Raw genomic sequence first — 15,551 nt, forward strand, 5'->3', positions numbered from 1 at the left:
GCACTGGCTAAAATGGTTTTGTTCTCTCAAATCACTTCCTTCAGGAATCACCCAACATGATAGCACTTGTTCAGTTTGTTCGCACTTTATCTTGTCTATTTATTTTTCATGTGCTGTTTCTTACCTATGTCCCTGTTGCTTTCCAGAATACACTTTTCCTTCTCAGTATTCATGTTTTTAATTTTTTTTCAAAATCTTTATTCAAAAGCAGATAGTTTTGATTTTAAAATGTCGTGGTACTTCATGGGCTTGCAGCTCACATGTTTCCTAGTCTGATGTTCTGCTAGCTGTTTGGCTCCATAGATCTCCAGTCCCACTGGGGACCTATAGAACAACTAGTATTTGTAAGTATATGTTCCATTTATATTAAATAGAAAGGATGCTCTGATCTAAGATTACGGTGCAGTGCTTCTTGGGAAAAATAGGCAGAAACCTGGCCCATATAAAAGAATAAGAAATTAAGGTATCTGAATTACAGTTTCTACCAGCCAGCACAGGGGCTTTTAAAATACATGCCCCTGATCGTTTTCAATTAAAAACTAAAAACTTTTCTACTTGTGTGTTCACATGTATTTAAAGAGAGTGTTTGAAAAATTCCATAGTAGATAATTTTCATGAAGCATAAAAACTAATTGGACCCCCAAACCGATGTAAATGGAAACTTTGTGTGCAGCTCGAGACATTGTTCAACCTCTCTGAATGGTTCTGAAGTGTACTTTGTCCATCATTGCATCCTGTGGCAATGGGCACTTAGACTTTAATCTAGATAATCAAGTCAAACTCAGGCTGAAGAAAACTCTCTTGAATGGCTCTAGTCCTTCCCTCTTTTTCGTCTTTTCTTTCTTCTTGTTTTTTTTTGGTTTTTGTGGATTTTTTGTGGGGGTTTTTTTGGTTTTGTTTTGGTTTTTTTTTTGATCTAGACAGTCATAGAATTGAGACAGGGAAAATACAGCACATTGCCAAAATCACATAAATTTTAATGGCTTTCCTGTTCACTTAACCCCACATCAACAGTGTGACCTTGCTAGCCTGAACCATGAACCACCAGGGTGTGGAGGCCAAGAGCAGGGTGGATCTGGCCTTGCTCCAGTGCCTATTGCACAAAGGAAAATGTGGGCCATTTTGTGGGATATTTTTGAAAACACTGGGTGTCTTTTTCAAGACGCTTGTGCCCTAATTATATGGAAGCTGTCAATAGATTTGGTCAACACCCACCTCCAACAAGACTAACACACAATTAGCACTTGGGCAGTGAATGTTACTCGAGCTCTATCTACGCCAATTGTCTATGTTTCTTCAGCATACCCTAAATTTTTATATGGCCTTCATTTCCAGGATATTTACGCACCTCAAAGTCCTCAATGTGTTTGTTCTGTGAGGCAGGGAATTCTGATTATTGTTAGCAGGAAGGAAACTTAGGAATAGTGAAAGACTTAAGGAAAAAAATTTTAAGGGTGTTCTAGCGTTGCAAGGCAGAGAGGCACGAATTGTTAGTCCAGAAAGGACAAAAGCGATGACCTTCTCTGACCTCGTGTGCAACGCAGGCCACTTAACTTCCCCAAATCAGTGCATTTTAAGTAGAGCAAATCTTTTAGAAAAACATTCCATCTTGATTTTAAAATTTCCACTGCTGTAGAAAGTGCCACAACCCTTGGTAATTTGCTCCAAAGGTTAATTACGCTCCCTGAGAAAAATGTGCACCTGATTTTTAATCTGAATTTGTCCCTATAAAACTTCCAAACTTCGGAGCCTGTTATTTAACAGACTGAAGAGCCTTCATTTTAAAAATTACATTCCCCATGGAGGCAATTAGTGTGGGATTATCTCATTTAACTTCAACCATGCAAAAATGAAGCATCTTGTCTCACCCAGTGTTTGGGGATCCTTCTGTAATCAACTGAGAGAAACAGGCACTACCAGAAGGCAATTCATTGCCGCTATCTCCACGCGGGATTAGTTGCACACTGGAGACACCTAACTTCTGCACAGACTGCATAAGGGTGACAAAGCACGGAGCCTAGACCACATTCCCATCTTTTAGATGGGGAAAGTTGGGCAAAACAAATCACATAATTTTGGACTGTGATTAGCTCACCTCATTAGCCCTCTGCTTTCTGGAGGAAATGTTGAATTCATTAAGCTCTTTGTGATAAATCACCTCTTCCAGTTCCTTGTATGCTCTTGGGGGTCTTCCCCAAGTGCTCTTCAGCTTATCAACGTCCCCCTTGAGCTGGGATTCAGAATGGGACCCGATACTCCCAAAGAGGTGTCATTGATGCCAACATTAGTAATAGTATAAATTCACGCTGCTCAGACCTAACATTCCCTGCTGCACATTCAATGATGACCACTTTTAGGCACCACAGTGCACTGGAAGCTTCTGTTTTGCTGATTATCCATCTGTAATGAGTCCTAAGTCTTTTTGAAAGTCACACCTACTACATATAAGGTCCTGTAAGGCCAACTTTTGCTGTTTCTAGACAGAAAATATTAAAATTTGCCCAAAACATCTATCTTGTCCTTTATCAGCAACACGTTCATTTTATTATTGTCTACTCTCCCAGTGTTTGTGTGGCCTGTAAGTATAATCTATAGTGACTGCTTTTCTTTTCTTTCAGGACATGGTTAGACGTGTTAAACTGCTATGGATCCAGAACCATTCTCTGCAGGATCCCAATAGAGACACACCTGCTCAATGAAGTTTCCCCATTTACAATTACATATTGAGGTGTACCAATTAGCTATTTTTTTAATCCATTTGATGTTTGCTGCAATGATTTTGTAGTATTCTCCTTTCTTAATCAAAATGTCAGGTGGTACCAAGTCAAATGCCTTACAGAAATCTAAGTACATTACATCAGTGCTATTACCTTTCTCAACCAAGCTTGTAATCTCATAAAAATGATATCAAGCTAGTTTGACAAGATCTATTTTCCATAAACCCATGTTGAAAGGCATTAATTATATTACCTTCCTTTAATTCCTTATTAATCAAGTCTCATATCAGCTGTTCCAGTATTTTGCCTAGGATCAATGTCAGGTTGACAGGCCTATAATTACTCAAGTCATCCTGTTTAACCTTTTTAAATGTTGGCTCTATATAAGCTTTCTCCTAGCCTTCTGGAACCTCCCTAGGGCACCAAGATTTGTTGAAAATCATCATTAATGGTTCAGAGAGCTCCTTTGCTAGATCTTTTAAAATGCTTGGTTAGCTTCCGTAGCCTCTGTTATGACCATACGTCATTATGGTTGCAAAAAGGTCTGGCAGCTCCACTAGACACTTGCCGCATCTTCCAGTACTCAAATATCTATGCAAGTCTGGCTGGCAGTGAACTGCTCAATGAAAGGTAAAGAGAAATATGAATCTATTTTTCCACACTCTGTGCCCCTGGTCACTTTAAATACCGTTTATTCACATAAGAGCATATAAATTCACACGAACGCTTGCCACATAGCCCTGCCTTGAATAAAGCCATCATATGACCCCACCTCAATCTCGTAAACAGTGGCAGTCACTGCCAAGGAGTGTCACAAATTTCTTCTGAGAAGCATGGCTCGTACTGTTGCAGAAACCTAGTCTTACATTCTCCACAGCATCCAAACCCCAATGTTCTGGACCTTTTGCCCTTTGAAGGCACGGAGGTTTCCCTCTACATGCATCATGGTACAGCTTAGCCTAATTTGGTCTATGGACGTACCATATGGGCTACCAGCGATCTGACTAGTTTGAAAATACATGATTTTGATAACTTCTACATGAAAGAAAAGAGAATGGCTCATGTATATATATAAAATATTGTCTGAGAGGAGAACAAATATCTGGAAATAAAAAAAATTGCACATGGACCGTTACTTTTAATACTGAAATATTCCAAATATTCAGTTTTAGGGTATGTTTCCAAAACACTACAACTTACAATGGGACACCGCAACATTATCAGTAGCAGCTATTGCATTATTCTGATAAGGAAACTGGTGCTTTGATGTGATTCATATAAAAATACTACAGCAGGAGTACATCCTGTTGCAATTTTTAAATATCCTTGTTTAAGTCAAGTTTTTCTACCAATATTTTGTTTTGTAGATACCCAGGCAGACTATCTCCTGCCAGACTGAAGAGCAGGTATTTGTGTTCCCATTCCCTATGAACTAGCGGCCTCTGTGTGGCAAGCAGAAGGGGTGTTTTTAATTCTAAGTGTGCATGCCTAATTTAACTTTGCCGGTAATTGAGCTAAGTTGTGCACTGAGATTTTTTTGTGAACAAGTAATAAAATGCATGGACAATTTTCCACATAAACATTTTCTGAGTTACTTGCATACCATCCGAATTCTCTACATGTTCCTTCTAACAGATGAAGCCCCCAAAGTTTTTGTTTCTGTTGGTTTTGGTATTTTGTTCAGGTATCCTTGAGATTAGTTAATGAATTAATGATTTTCTAAATTGTCCTGTGCCAATACAGCTCATAGGCAGGAAGCATGAAGGTAGAGTTGTTTGAAAAGCTGACCGAAATAAGCAGAGCCAGTTCAGATGTGTGTTTGTGTATATACACGAACATATACATAGCTAGATATAGCTAGACATAGATCAAGCTATCTGTAAATACATATATGTGTGTGTAGGCATATATCAGTTGGTAGGATTATTATTTGGATAGAGAGAAAGAAAATCACCCTGAATTTGGAAGGGAAAAACTATCATAAAAATTTTAAAAAATATAAACTGATGAACATTTTAGAATTAAATCTTCCCAGGTGGAAGATTTTTTTGAATTGTAAATTTGCGTTCAGCGAAGAAGAGTGACACTAAAAGTACTGTACTGTTGAAGAAAAGAAGCAGCATCCTCCTAGCTAGTGTGACAGATTTGGTCACCTCTTTGAAAAAGATGCAGCAGAAAGAACTGTTAGCAAGGGTGGAAACAAAAGTGATTTGATGCACAAGCCTTCTTCCTGCTGTACTTCAGGTTGGTTCACAGGAGGATGCGCAGAAGCGTGTGGATTAATGAATAATCTACATGGGATAAATCTGAGGCTCCTAAATAAATTAATGCAGTGAAATTAAAACTGGAAGTGGAAATTTTTCATATACTGTGTGTTTAACTTATGGAACAGTCACTGTTGGAGGATGTTATTGAGAAAAATAACCAAGAAGGTGACTAAAAAGGCAGTAATGGGAGCAATAGTGACATGAGCTGAATTACCACCAGCAGTTACAAAAAACTATGGGAATACATAAATATTGTAAATTAGGGAATTTTTTCTTTGGTATCCATATTTGGCCGTTTACCATTTTTACAGAGCTGTTTGTACCATCACTGGGGGCAAAGTATCTAACTAGGTAAACTATAGACTCATCAAAATTATTTCCTTTGAGATACATTTCCACTGTTTACCCAGGATCACATTTCTAAAAGTGTACAGTTACTTCACACATACCTGTTAGCCAAGCCAAAGCTATGCAGTAATAATGCTCCCGTTACTGAAAGAGCATCGTTAATACTGTCGCAGCAATCGGCTCAAGGCAGCAGCTCTACCTGGGAAGCAGGTGGTACCCTGAGCTAAACTAGGCAGCACTTCAGTGTTGGTGCTTTCTTGCTTACAAACCGCATCAGTCACAAATAAAAGTTGCCTTTTCGAAGGCTTTGTTTTGGCAATTCACACATGTGGGATAACAGTCGCGAATCATAAATGTCATACCTTTGTCTCCAGGATTTGAAGAAATCTGCAGGGTTCCTGTTTGGATGCAAATCCCAGTAGTCGCACCTCCTGCGATTCACATCAAAAAAAACTTTGAAAAGGGTTTTGATTTTGGCAGCTGCTGTCAAGGTAAAACTTTCTTTCAACTCCCGCCATCCCAGTTTGGGGAAGGCTCTGGTTCTCCTGCACAGAGGTCTTGGCTTCCATCCTCCTGCACCCCCATCTTTGAAACCTAACAGGTAAATCGAAAGTTAGTCATAAGTGTTTTTTCCAAGGCAAGCAGGTCCCTTTACTGATTTCCAGTAACTGTTAGTAGCTTGTGACATACTGACATAGTTTGCCTTTTCCCACAAATGCCTCAGAATAATGAGATGTGTCAAGCTAAACTGCATTTGCCTTTTGTCAAGCATAATTTTTTTTCTTTCTTTTTTCCATGTTTAATGTGTTATAGGGCTCATGGGAAGAGCCAAGTTGGCAGCCCAGGCGAGTGAATTTTTTCTGAGCTCCATGAAACTCCTACATTCAGACTGCTGCCAAAAGGAGCTCCTCCATGTGGTCCCATACCTGCCCCCAGCACGATGGGGAGTGCAGGGACTGGCGGATCACCACTGCAGACCAAATCATGCACGCCCTTCCCAACAGGGGAATTGGCAGTGTGGGTTTAGGTCCGAGTCTGAAGCGCAAACTCCCACAAGGAGCTGTGCAGGGCTTCCTCCTGCAGAGGCTGGGTGCTGCCACCCAGCACGGCACCACGTGTCTCCCGCAGGATGCAGGCAGAAGGAGGTGGGTGAACCACTGTCACCTTGATGGAATCTCAAAGAAACTAGTGCTGAGGAAATTTAGTAAAACACGGGAGTTTCCATAAGACACTCCCAACCCCCAAAATCCTCACCTCTCTGCAGGTTGTCTATTCCTCCTACCAAAAAATCCCAAAATGTTAGAGGAAACAAGTTGACTTCAAGTTTCCTCCTCTGCTATTTTCCTTCTGTCCTTCAGGCTGGCACTGCTCAGCCTCCACATTCAAGCACTACGCGTTTCCTCTAGAGCACATTTAAGGAGCACAGACAGGATCATTTAAGTGCACGCTTTACTTATCTATCCTTAAGAACACAAAATAGACCGAGGAAAAAAAGACGGTGTCTGTATGCTCATTAAAATGCTTTCAGTCCAGGGCAAGGATTTGATCAAAAGGATTCCTGCCAATGGAAGGGCATGCTGGAGCCATTGTAAGAAGTTGTGTGCGAGCGTCTGCCTTCCTTTCCTTTTCTTTCTTGTGCCCTGTCCCTTCCACTGCCACCTCCAATCTCTTTTCTTCCAGCTGGGGGAACAGAAGAGATTTTACTTCCTTGATGACAATTGTGTCCTTTGAGCAGCCAAAGCAAAAGGCACTTTGAGTTCAAATGAGACTGTGACTTAAACCAATATTAGCGAAGACCAACACATGTTTATTGTAATATAAGTAACCTTCATTCTGATCAGCAGGTTTTCCTCACCCCACTGCAGTTTTACTCATTGCCTCTTTCATTCTTCCAAAATGAATAAATGAAATGGCTGCACATTTTTATTCACAGCAGTGGGTTTCAGAACTTCAAATCAGAGAGGCGTTTTGATTTTAGAAATAAACTCCAGAGGAAACAGTTTCAACCAGAACTTTCATATATTTTTTTTTACCAGTTTAAGGTAACATCAAAACTCACCTTTCCAAAAAAATGAAACCTCACAGCATTCTTTTAATCCAAATTAAATAAAGTGTCATCCCTGTGTCCTCTTCCTTCATATTTAGAGGGAAAGAAAACTATCCTGCCCATACTTTAATGGTTTTGTCTGCAAATCCTAAATGCTCTGCTGCTGCAAATTTCAAATGATCTTATACAGCCAAAGTCTCTTTGGTGTCAGCAGCCGCCCAGGTAGCAACACAACCATGAGAACGCTGCTGATCAGAACAATGAACGCCTGATCTACAGATGTCATATCAAGGTAGAAATCTTGATGATCATTGTAGTGACATTACAAAGTGGATTACACATGCTGTATCTGGGTCAGAGGAGGAGTTATTTCAGCAAGGTCAACAAAGTACTCCTGACCAAACTTATTTTTCTACATTTCGAGAGAGACGTTTTTGTTTGTTACTTCATGTTGCACCTAATAACACTGTTCTCTCTGTACTCCTGGATCAGTTTGCAAGCAAAGTTAAAAGGAAGGCAAAATAACCCCATTCCCAGGATTATGCAATTTCAGAGACGGGGTCCAGCTCCCTGCTCTACTCTTCTTCGTGACCAGCTGCTGCCACCCAGGCTCTCATTTAAGTGTTTAACATCACTTCAGAGAAGTTTTGAGCTACGTGCTTAAAGCGTCTGTCCCTCAGTCTCTCCCTGCCTTCATTCTCCACTCAGTGAGAGGATATAATTAGTATTTTCTTGCTTTCCACATGTGTTGAGTGTAAAGGAAACAAATACAGCACGGTTATAAAGTCCTCAGATCACAGAATCACAGAATCACAGAATCTTCATGGTTGGAAAGGACCCTCAAGATCATCGAGTACAACCAAACAACCTACAATCTCTGCCACTAGAGCATGCCCTGAAGTGCCAAATCTAGACGTTTCTTAAACACCTCTAGGGATGGTGACTCAACCACCTCCCTGGGCAGGCTGTTCCAGTGCCTGACCACTCTTTCAGTAAAGTAATTCCTCCTAATATCTAATCTAAACCTCCCCTGCCGCAGCTTCAGACCATTTCCTCTGGTGCTGTCATTATTCACCTGGGGGAAGAGGCCAACACCCACCTCTCTCCAACCTCCTTTCAGGTAGTTGTAGAGGGCAATGAGGTCTCCCCTCAGCCTCCTCTTCTCCAAACTAAACATGACCAGTTCCCTCAGCCTCTCCTCATATGACCTGGTCTCCAGACCCCTCACCAGCCTGAGATACTCCAGATACTCCAGCCCAGGGGTAGTGCAAGTACCAAAACACTTAATTTGGGATCTGTGGGTCTCTCCATGGCAAAGATGTTACGGTACAGCACAAAATATGCCTCACCTTCAACCATCTTTCCCAGAAATGGACAACAGGTCAAAGGCTTATCTACCTTATCTACATGGCAGAGAGGAGATGAAGTTGCCCTATCCAGGGAATACATCATTTCAAAGCCGTTGTCTTATAGTACTGTGGGTGGCAGGTAAGGATACTTGTGAGATTTTTTTTTTGTCTGTATCAACTTTTTTTTCTTGTGTTAATTTTGAAATGTTTTAATTTTTATTTTTTTTTTTAACAAAATTTAATGCAAACCAAACATAGCTCCTGACACCTGCTATCTTGTGTTTCCAAATGCAATATGCTCCCTGGGACTCTGACAGCCGCAAACGAAATCAAAAAGGCTGACCAGCCCTGCCAGCTGTGCTGGGGCTCGCAACGCTGGCAGCTCTGCAGCACCCACCACCCACCCTGAGCCTCCTGGCTCCCCAGCCCTCCTGTGGAGGAGAGCCTGGATCTTGTGCCTAGCCACTGGTGCGGCTTGGGCAAGATGAGCTGTGCACGCTAAAAACATTGCAACAAGGTCTCCAGAGAGCAACCAGAGAGTTGGAAAGAGAGGCTCTATAAGGCATGCTTGAACCCCCTTAGTCCTTACCCAAACCACAAGCTGGGGATGTAACTCAGGGATGCACTAGGAATCACACCAGATAATCCAGTGGCTCTCTTTCCACCATTAAGGGCTCTGAAACTTATTCCCAGTTCCAAATCCTGGGAGGAAGCTTTCAGGATCAAATATTACAGTGATCTTAGATATATTCACTTTCATACAGGTCCTGTGCTCCACAATACCTAGCCTAAAACAGCAAAGGCAGATCTTAAACTGAAGCACTGATGTTAGCCCTGAGTACCTTAAAACCAAAAGTAGGTATATGTCTATATATATAAATATTGAGAAAAAATGTTCCACTTATCCAATCTAATCCAATTGTTTTATTTCTTTTTTTTTTTTTTTTTTAACAAAAAAGAAAAATAGAGGGCTACTTCTACTCACTTGAAGCTTTGGGAATCCTAACACCACAAACCTGCACACTTCTGTAAGAGTCAAAAAAGGAAAGCAGATCTGTCTGCAACTGAAAGCTGTAATTAGCAAGACTAACCTTTCCTGAGTGAGAAATGCAGAAATTAAAAAAAAAAAGTTATCAAGTTAAGAAAAACTGTTCAAGAGCTTAAATAATTGAAGGCAAGCAAAATTGTTTCTTTTGCCAGTTGCTATCCTACATACCAAAACCTGTGAAATCCTATGGTAGTAGTAAGACACCTATGCTACATTTATTTCTCCATGATGACAGTATACTTTATTCCAGAGCAGTGGTACATGTATCAGATACATCTGACTCACGAGGGTATGATCCAACACCCAAGGAGCACACCTAAGATTATCCTGTTGACTTCTATAGGCATTCCGCCAAGCTAATACCTCCCGGTGCTGCGTTACTTTCTTTAATGGATAATTTTGAGCTGACATCTGTGTTTTAAAACATTGCTGGTGGTATATAAAGAATGAGTTTATTTGCTTTTATTACAGTGTATTGTTCGTATTCTATCAATATGCCATAACCCAAGGTTTAAGTTTGATGTTAAATAATCAACCTATTTAAAGAGTGAAACTAAAGCCACCCCCGCTATGTTTTAATAAAGCTTTACCACAAATATAAATAACAGGCACAAGTTGTTTCCATTAGGAAGATAAACTTTCTTCAAAGCAATTCACTGTTTAAGGCTTTAAATTTTGCCAGCACTTGCACAAGGTTGCAACAAACCTTGACTTATTTACAGAGAGATGTCGAGCGGAGATAAAACCACTTAATAATCCACCAGTTCTTGCTAAATACTTTTTCCTTCCATGCCCTCTCTGAGAGCAGGTAAGATAGCACTCTTCTTTGGCATATGCTTAAATTACTTGGACATCTTTTTATTTTCCTGAAAGCTCTTTGAACTAAAGGTTTTACAGAACAGTTCAATTAATGGGGCTTATGGCTTTTCTGAACATAATAATCCTGAAAGTATTTAGGGTTAAAAACAACAACAAAAAAAAGCCCTTAGGCAATTACTTGAAAATAATTATACAGTAACAATAGAAAAGGGAACAACAACATCATACACAACCCAAAAGTTTGTTTTTCTTTGTTTTGGTGCCTCATTCAAGGAAGGTGGCCTTGTTCAAGACCAGGTGGCCTCTGCAACAGAAACGATTAACTTCCGATTTTTTTTGAACTTTTGTCAGATTTTCAGCAACAACAGCAAACAACTGCCCCAAATGCCAAGGAGAAAATATTCCCTTCAACAGAAAAATCTGACCTCTGCTTGTCTGAGTGCATTCCAGCTCCTCTCTCAGTTTGTTCACAAGGACTCCGCTTGAGTGGACACCTGCTTACAGCAAGGGCCGACTTAGTAAAAGTGATATGTTGCTGTAGGGATCCTGACCTATTTATCAGAATTTCCCCTTCTTCCTTTGTGTTTGGTTGTTCCTTGAATAGCATGAGGTGGTTTGGGTTTTGCTTGGGTTTTTTTTTTAAATAAAAAAAGTCCAGTGTTCATTTCTTCTTATCATTGCATTTGGTACAGTTCTCAGGCAACCTTACAGTAGTGTCTCTGCTCTGCTTAGAAACGTGCCATTAAAACTTCTCTTTTGAGCCCTGTCACAGGCCCTTGGAAGTCAAAGGTAAGGCTCCATGTACCTCTGTCGAGCTCTTGTTCCAGCTCCCGCTACCCCATTCCCAGCTGCACATCAATGCCTCGGTTATGGTTTTACAATTTCGGTCGTGCCACACTTTCATCATAAACACTTCTTTCACTCCACACCTGCACCCTGGCCCTGTCCTGAGGGCAATGCTGCTGCCCAGGAAGCAAGAGAGGAGTCTCTCTCCATTTCCCTCATTTTGTCATCTCCTCTCCCTGTAGGATTAGTGGTAGTAACCTCCTACGGAGACATGTGGGAGGTAAAATGGTGAGTGTGGCTACTCCAGCTCTACAGAGGGACTGGAAATTAAGAAGGGAGGGTTTTGACTTGGTCTAACTTCAGGACCCCCATCTTGAACAAGGTGTCTATTCCCCAGGTGTGACTGGTGGTGACAGGAGCAGGTGAGGCAGGGCTCTGAACCTGGAGGAGTTTGTACTTTATTAACCCTGCAGGAAAGGCGGTGAGCACCTGGAGCGTTAGTCATCGCACATCTTACGTTAGATTCCTCCCCCCAGTTACCACCTTCGTTGTTTCCCTGGGGAAATGCACCTCTCTCCCCATGTGAAGTGAAGCTGACCTGGACAAGCCCTTTTTTTATCCTCTCCAAGCTGCTAGCAGTGAAAGGAAAGCAATCAGCAGGGTCTGTTTGCAGACACGGTTTGAGAAAATCCCCCTCTCCCCCTCCCACAGGCTCCGCACACGCAAGTGCCGCACGGGAAACAACAAACACAACATTAGTCATTTCCTCCGTGCTGCCAGCTGCTGAGGGTTTGCATAAGAAGAACCCTTGGACTTCAGATTATTTCTTAGAACACCTCTCGCCCCAAATCTTTCAGCAAACAATCGCTGGACCAGTGCCTGCAAGGCCGGTCGAGTGCTGTTCCCTGGCGTGCCCTGCCACCTTCCCCACCATCATCTGCCCCGCACGCTCACACCTCTCACCCCACCAGCGTACAACACACCTACCGTCTGATAGTGACTATATTTTTGAAGCCTTCTGCCTATACTGCAGTTGTGCAGATCCAGGGCAGAAGCTCAGGCTTAGCTGCATCTTTTGTGATTAGTACTTAAGTGATGGTGGCATCTAAAAATTTACAGATCAGGGCCTGTGTGACACCATAGGGCAAAGTGACAAAGGAGACAGCCTTCCCCCCCACCCCTAGAAAACAGACAGTCAGCAAGTCAGTCAGGAAACAGCTTGTGTGTGAAGGAGAAAAATGGATGGAATGAGCCAATAATGAAGAGAATAGATTTAGCAAAAAAGCAAAAGCCTTATCCTCATAAAAAACATTGTAATTTTGATGTGACCCTTGTTTCCGAATCAGAGGGTGAAAGCACCATGACCATTACACTTTGCCTGTTCTGAAGCACTTCATCTTGTCTCTCATTTGTTCTGGCCTGAACCTGTTTCTTCAAGCCTTCTTTCACCCTCCTCAGAGAAACACGTGCCTGGGGAGACCTGGCACTGACTTCTCTGATGGAAAAGCCAAGACCCTGATCCAAGTAATTAGTACACAATAGCTCTTATTCCTTGAGGAGATCATCATCACCTCTGAAGCTTGTTGCCTCCATTATCTCTTCAGGCCCAGGTGGAATATCTCCCCCAGGTAGGTGGGAGGATGGCAGCATGTCCTGCTTCAGTGCCCACATGCATGCCTCTCCCTGGTGGTTGCCTGTAGCATTTCCCCACCATGGAGTGGCAAGAGCCAAGATGGAGGCCCCAGGAGGCAGGATGAGGTGGGTGATCTCCTGGTCTTGTTGGCTGGCCCTTGCTGGGAAGATCAGCCCATGGGTGCAGGCTTTTAGAGAGCACTACAGAGTTTCAAACAAAATGAAAATGAAACAGCTTCTACAGTTGCCACAGCCGCTCTGGTCTCTCTGTGCACTACTCTACCAGAGGCCTTTACTTTCTTCCTTGCTCTGTTGGTCCATGGAAGCTTTCTTCTTTTATCTTCTTGTTTGGTTTTCACTTCCTGATGAGTTTATCACTAGGGTTGTGTACAATTCCTAAGCATCACACTAATTTAGTTTAGCTTAAAAAAGTATGTTTCCTCTCTGTCATCACTTCATCCCTATTTGACTGCATTTCCCGTTTCTCGCTTCCACCAAAGCGGTTTGTGTAGTCAATTGCCAAATCTGCATTACTTACCTTTACAGGAAAGACATAACTTGCTTTGCTCCTAACTATAAATCTGATACTTGTTGAAAAATGTGTTCTGACATGGGGAAAACTGGTGGGAACTTTCCCATTTTCTTTACTATTTCTTTTTCTCCCCACTCTCCCCAGGACCACAATCCCACGACATTATTTTCTGCCTCTGTATCTGTTCCCCATTCTCTTATACAAGCACACTGAAGCAGTGAAGCCATTAATGTTTCTGGCTATGTCTACCTGTGCTGTCAATAAATCGTGTTCACCACATCTCCTTCACTGATGCCCTGTTCCTTACATACTTGAATACTTTCTTATTATTTATGTTAACCTCCTCTGCAATCTTACTGCATTTTTTCACCTGTTCTTGCCTTGTCATTGTTTTACTGTCTCATTTTGCAGTCATGCTCAGAACCTCTTTTTAATATCTCATATGTAGCACTTCTCACATATTTGTTATATATTTGTTCATTAATCATTGGTCTTGGAGGAAAAATGATCTTCACTTGTTCCCTTTTGGAGCTAAATCACCAATCTCTCCATATTTGCTTCCTTCTAAAATACTCTATCAATGTTAATACCAAAATATAATTTTAATCTGAACTCAAGTTGACCATGGGTTTATATTCCTCAACCCACAGAAAATTAGCTTGTCAGGAACAAAAGAAATCAAAATAAAGAATGAAGATACACAAATATGGGTTTCCATGCTGAAAACTGTCTTCTAGGTTCCTATATTCTGTGGGTAGTGCCTCAGGCCAACTTTCTAGGTCTAATACAATTAAATCTATTTCTAGGCTTTACCATCTAACTTTTTGTTTTAGTTTGGAGTTTGGTCTCCGCATTATATCTCTTCATTGTTGTCCCTTCCCTACCTCCCCATCTCTCCATATAAGTGGAAAGAGTAGGTAGAATTTGTCACACAAGTAGAGGTAGAGACACATGGAAATACACAGGTTGAGCTACCCCCTGATATTCAGACGTAGGATTCTGTTGGTGTACTAGAACTAGAATGCCTAATACATCAGAATAAAGGCTATTTTCACAGCATTCACACCAAATTTGCAGATGCTAGTCTTTGTAACCACCCATGCTGCTGAAGGCTAATGAGAACTAAATGTGTATTCCAAAGTGTGAGGGAGTATCCTAAATATAACTCCTCTGACATTATACACTGATGTGTCTTTCAATACCCACAGAAAAGGGCAGCTGCTCAAGCCGATACTGCTTATGTGTGAACAAACTTTCCGTACTGTATTTTCTAATTTTCTTATTCTGATATTTCTTGTGAATTTGGGAGATAGTCTTTGACTTGGTTGCAAGTACAGCTGCATTAGGAACCACTAATGTAAGTAGGGTTTTCCCTGTGTAGACCAAGATACACCATCAGCTACTGACATATTTTCAAGAACTATTGCACACTCTTGGCAATACTTGATTAGAAAGCAATGGATAATTTTATATTGTATGTTTATATACACATATATGTCTTAGGACACTCTCTCTTTTGCTAGATCTTCCTTCATATCAATCAATGAACAACAAAAGGAGATAAATTTTGCAAGGAGATGGTTTCTTACTGGAATTCACTGGTAACCATTTAACTGAGTGATCTAGTTGGAGCAATGCCTTTCATCAGCGCTGACGCTCTTTATTGATAGGTACTGAAACAGAGCGCAAGGGAACAGCCCTATCCCAGACAGCCAGAAGCCCAGTGGACATGGAAGTAATGAATGAGGTAGGAGACACCAGTCTGAGTCCCTGCTTTGCCTAATATAATCAGGGACTTGGCATCCCACAACCTACACAGTTGGCCTGATATTACAGACAGAGTGTAAGCTTCAGCTGGCCCCTTATAGATGCTTTCAATACAGGCTTCTACATCTGAGCTTACCATCCATACTGCCTTATGGCTGCTGGAGAGAAGCAGGAATTTTTAGCACGTGTTATTTAATCCTGACCGTTGCTCTCTATCAGCTATAAGAGGAGCCAGAGGG

This window comes from Rissa tridactyla, chromosome 3 (assembly GCF_028500815.1).
Source record: "Rissa tridactyla isolate bRisTri1 chromosome 3, bRisTri1.patW.cur.20221130, whole genome shotgun sequence".
NCBI lineage: Eukaryota > Metazoa > Chordata > Aves > Charadriiformes > Laridae > Rissa > Rissa tridactyla.